General features: G+C 39.5%; 1 long non-coding RNA gene across 5 annotated transcripts; it reads right to left on the reverse strand.

The window, feature by feature from the left end:
* LOC138946880 (uncharacterized) lies at positions 1–4,779 on the reverse strand. 5 transcript variants are annotated; one of them, XR_011449456.1, is made up of 7 exons: positions 4,392–4,779; positions 3,795–3,893; positions 3,498–3,590; positions 2,896–2,943; positions 2,479–2,576; positions 1,251–1,328; positions 1–236 (listed from the first exon to the last, which is right to left on the reverse strand). It is a non-coding gene; the product is annotated as an uncharacterized lncRNA (long non-coding RNA). The 5 variants fall into 5 exon arrangements; XR_011449453.1 differs by having other exon boundaries at positions 1,251–1,315; positions 2,896–2,958; XR_011449452.1 differs by having other exon boundaries at positions 2–236; positions 2,896–2,958.
* Between the last annotated feature and the right edge of the window lie 554 nt (positions 4,780–5,333).

A 5,333-nucleotide genomic window follows, 5' to 3' on the forward strand; every position in this document is an offset into this window, starting at 1 on the left:
ATACACATACTTTTGCTCCAGTTACAATCATGTACTTCGTAAGGCTTTATTCAAGTTTGTCTCTTGTTCTTAAACATCCGAATTCAAATCACACGTCTGAGCTGAGAATATATACATAAATGTCTGCCGCCATTCAATGTGAAATAATGTTGATTTGTGATCCAAACACTTCCGAAGAATGCTGGTTCGTGTGTCTTCAGTCAACCGGCGCCGCATCATCACAACTCCACCCCTGCCTGCCAGCAAAAATACAAACATAGATGGTGAGACACACACAATTCAACCCAATTTTTGTTTTTATAATTTCTACATCCGTTGACCGAATTAGTTATCATTTGGTGTTTATTAACTACAGCTTATGCATGACGAAGGTCAACAAAGTTGTGAATTTACAGGTTAAATAGAGGGGTACTTTGGAACACTTTTAAAAGCTAAAAAATCGGACCATGAAACCTACAAACAGGAAACTTCGTGGAATGGTGATGAACAAAGTGAAATTCATGCACAACAACCATGAAGATATTCGCCGAACACGATTGACTGGAAAAATGACCCCTTCATGGTAGAGTCACACTTGCGCAAAATTAACCGATGACAGGAACGCAATCCTCTATGGGGATGCCCTCCTCCTGCCTGTAATGGCTGTACTCAAGTCACTGATTGTCTAAGGTTGTTTATGGTATACTACGTCCTTCAAATAACCCCAAACATATCAATCTTGAAGAATTAAATCGGGTTTGTTGTCTACCGCTCCATTTTAAACCTCGAACTGTTGAGTCCATCCCCGAATGTGGATTCTTTTTCGAAATTCAACCAAAGTCAGACCATTTCACCTACAAAATAGCATCTTTCGGGACTAGTCATGCCGAAGCTGAAATCAATGTACACCAAGTATGAAGTATACGAAATACCCTTACTTTCTTGCAGACACCTCAGTTAGCTATCATGCATGCAACTGACTCAAGAAGTCTCACTGGGGAGTTGGAAACTGTGTCGTCTTCAGCCGATTAATAAATTACAATATATCAGTAAAAAAAAACACACACACACACACACACACACACACACACACACACACACAAACACACACACACACACACACACACACACACACACACACACACACACACACACAGAATTACAGTCAGCATTGCAAAAAATAAAGATGCATTTTCTTATGCATAATGCCAAAGAAGGCAAATTAGTCTGATTTTTGAATTTAAACGAATGATGCAAACAGCGCTACATACCTTGTTCATATCCTGTTCTGCAATGTGGGCTGGCGTATATGTTTAATTAGCCCATTGTACATATCCTGGCGGTAAAAACTGTAAGAGATCAAAATCAGATAACATTAGGAAAATGATACCGCTTGCAGAAACAAAACACAAGAATTCATACTTCTTTCATTTTAGCCAGTCTGAAAAATTCATGTTCGCCAGTGTAAAACCTTACATGACATTTCCACGAACAGCTTCTATACAAAAGTATGCCCTAGCATTTGGGAACTTCGTGGGACTCGAGAAAGGAAAAGAAATAATAGCTTAGAAACTATTCGGTGTTGTGTTGTTATCCTGCAATTGAATAGATGAAAAATCCATGCGTCCTTAAAAGGCACAGTCCTTTCCATGCAAACGATTTGGCTCAACCCAAACCTGGCGATGCTTTTACGTAGAATAAGACTTCCCCTTTCCCAAGACACATGACAAAATTCAACAGCCTGAATCAGTGAATGCTTTGTGTGCACAACAAATTGTTATTTTTTAATTTTTTTTGCGAATTCACTTCATTAACAAAAAACTTGTAAAAAAAACCAAATTCACCAAATTCCAGCTGAGCAGAACTGCTTTCACAATAAGGACTGGGCCTTTAAAGGTACGTTCCTCATCATATTACCCAGTATATCAGACACCACATTGTCATGTTTGTCCAGGTTTTTACATGGAAAAAATAAAACTTTATTTTAACATGGGCACATACGTCTGACTTCTTTTGGTGGAGATTGGAGGATGTGCGATTCATTTCCTACTAGGCACTGGTGTCAACATGTGAAATTCATGAAGCGAAATGTTTTCACTATACACAGAACATAACCAGGCTATCAAATGTGTGGTCTATGTTCAAGTCAGAATGATGCCCTCATTTTTTTTTAATTTGAGAGATCTGTGATGTCTGACATTTTGGAATGTAAGGAATTTATACTTAAGCTCTAATGAGTAAAATTTGTCTTGTCAAAAACCAAAAGCATAGTCCTTCCTCTACATGCAAGACTTTCTTTTATCTGTGCATCTTCATTTAGTACAGCAAACAAACAAAAACATCACACTCTGCATAGCGAAACAACTTGCAAAGAAAACCTCACAATCTTTATTGGGAGAAAGCCCCTGACTGTTGCAATGTTTTATGCATTAAAAAACCCACTGAAACTGTGTGTTTGAATTCTTCAGTTTGATCAGCTATATGTGTTTAAAAAGTTACCTTGATCATTCTGACATGCTGTGGCTCAAATCACATCTCAGACAATGTTGTAGACTCCATAGATCTATAGACGTTGAGGCGCATGGAAGAACTGCATTCTGTGGAAACACAAAACATATACACAGAGGAAGAACAAGTCACAACAACTTTTAGCAGCATATATGATTTTATTAGTGTGGTGTTCGTGATCTGAATCTGATGAGTTGGGGGGGGGGGGGGATGGACGGGGTGGGGGGGGGGGGGTGGATGTAAGAAGGCTAGTTGGGGAACCGGGGGAGGTTTGATATTAGTCAGCATTGTCATTTAAATGTAATGACTGGTACAATGTTTAATGTATTTGGAAGACAACAACACTGCAATGTATAATGTGAACCAACTTCTGCATGACAAAGATCAGGTAAACAAAAAAAAAGTTACCTGTTTCATTCTGGAAACCTTTTGGTCCCATCACATCTCAGGCGTAAACTATATGGACACATACTGTAGTGATTAAAACAAAAACAGGCATTTTAATTGACAAAACGAATTATGTGGATAGGAAAAACAGTAAGAAGAACAGGCGCAGCAAAAAAGTCAATAATCTTACTCCAAATAACACTATCACAGATTCAGTAACTGAACCCCAGTTAAGTGTTAGTGATTCAAAATGACTGAATTTAAAACAGGGAGAGAGAGATTGTGAATATATTTGTGTGTGTGTGTGTGTGTGTGTGTGTGTGTGTGTGTGTGTGTGTGTGTTTGTACAGGGTAAATGCAAAGCCAATTGATTGGAAACAAAAACTTGTTACTGATAAATATCAACAGTTATGCAACATAAGAGGCAATGGAAAAGTTGGATATGGATATGAAAATATATGTTGCAGATGTGGAAGAGGGGAGGGGGAGAGGGTCTTTGTTGCTAGCAGTTAGTAAGCAACTAAGGCCAGCTGTTGTTCTGGGTGTAACCTTGTAATGTTTAAGCAAACATGTTTGTGGATCACCTTCTGCATTTAGATCTGTTTGAGTATTTGCAAAGTTACCTTGATCATTGTGGCATCCTCTTGATCCCATCACATCTGAGACTATGGCCTGTAGACTCCATGGTCAGACGCTGGAGTGATAACAAGGTCATTCTGAAAAATTGAACATAATTATGCAGAGAGGGGGCAAGGATAGGGGGGTGGGGGCAGGGTTGAAGGTTGGTTACAGTGCTAGTTGGACATGAGAGTGTTATGGGGTGAGGATGGTGCTGATATTAATAAGCATAATCAGTTAAAGCTCACAACTATCTTGATCTTCACAGACATGAATTGCATAATGAATCCACAAGCATGTACCTTTATTTTTGCCCTTGAGTTATAGGTGGAAGGAAATGTTGAGTGGTAAACACAAGTTGTATTGATCACTGGGTCAGCCTGTGGTCAGTCCCCTTTGATCTGCAGATTGCATCAGCATAAACAAACACAACGTCATCATCGTAAACAGCCTGAATGGTCAATCATGAATCTAAGAATACAAACACTGGATCTAATTTGAGAGTCTGCAAACGAGTCAGTTTGAAGATTCAATGAAAATCTGGCAGTCAATGAAGCAGATAGATCTGGCCTTGCGCTTGTGTTTGCAAGCAGATACATGTTTGAACGTCCCTTATCTTAACGTTATCATTCAACAGATTGATATTTTGCCTGACGATGTTTCTGCCGATGAGCTAAACAAACAATGAAAATCACAGAAGTGGTAAGATTTTGAAGACGAAATTCAGTCATACAAACAAACTCAACAGAAATAATCTAGCTAACTTCTGTACAGCTTTCGACAAAATCAACGCATTTGCATGCCTTAGTCATTCCTGCTTTGATTCCAATAATTCTACATGAACGTACTGCACAAAAAATACGAAAACGAGCTGATCGAAATGAGTAACACTGCCTCACCTGCTATGATTGTACTGTGAAAGCGAAGGTCGTCTGCGATTCGAGATTTCAAAGTCGAACAGCGGCGTTTCTGCACTCTCAGCGGTTATCTTGCTTGGAAATGTGAAAAGCATGACTTGAAATCGAACGGAAGGCACCATTCTACCTTTTCGTTCGGGCGTTGTTTTTGTAAAATCTCCGAAAATGTCATTTCGAAAAAGGCGGTCGCCATTTTTTTGGGTGCCAACTTCTTTGAGTGGGGCTGCTAGCTAGCTGGTCCAAACGGGAGCCTCCCATTCGGTACGCAACCCTGTGAAAAAAGCTTCGTGCACCCCGACCGGGAGGGAGCGGACCGACTTGGGCAGATCTCCCATTGGTTGTCACCCACTTTGGCTTCGTGCACCTCAGCCCTGGCTGGCTATAGTGGAAAGGTTACTTTTGGTGGTCACATTAGATATTATGTTTTTTGGAAAGTTCGTTTTATTTGCAGCCGCAGTTCGGTAAACGACAAATCGCTAAACCCAACCACCTAAGAATGAGAAGCGTTTTTGTAACATGACCCCTATTCTGCAAAAATGCAGCCATGACGCAGGGGGTAGGTTACAAAAAAACGTCATGTACCGCTTGACTGCATACGGATATAAGCAAATTATACCTTAAACGAAAGCTAAAGATTGTTGCCATCAGACAGCAAGTAAAATGCCTAATTCGTATACACAGTTTTATTTTTAACAACATCTGTATAACATGGATACGACAAAACAGGAAATGCCATTATCTTAATCGATATGTATAGCTAACTGAACGCCTGGTTGAAACCGTAGTAAAAAACATCTTACAAATTGTTTATTCTCACAGCTAGAAGTATTTTACATCAACAATTGTTAATTTACCGAGGAAAACAACAGTCACATAAGATACATAATGGATGATTTTGAATCAACTCCGAAAACCGAACCGAGT

The sequence above is a fragment of the Littorina saxatilis genome, linkage group LG14 (assembly GCF_037325665.1).
Source record: "Littorina saxatilis isolate snail1 linkage group LG14, US_GU_Lsax_2.0, whole genome shotgun sequence".
NCBI lineage: Eukaryota > Metazoa > Mollusca > Gastropoda > Littorinimorpha > Littorinidae > Littorina > Littorina saxatilis.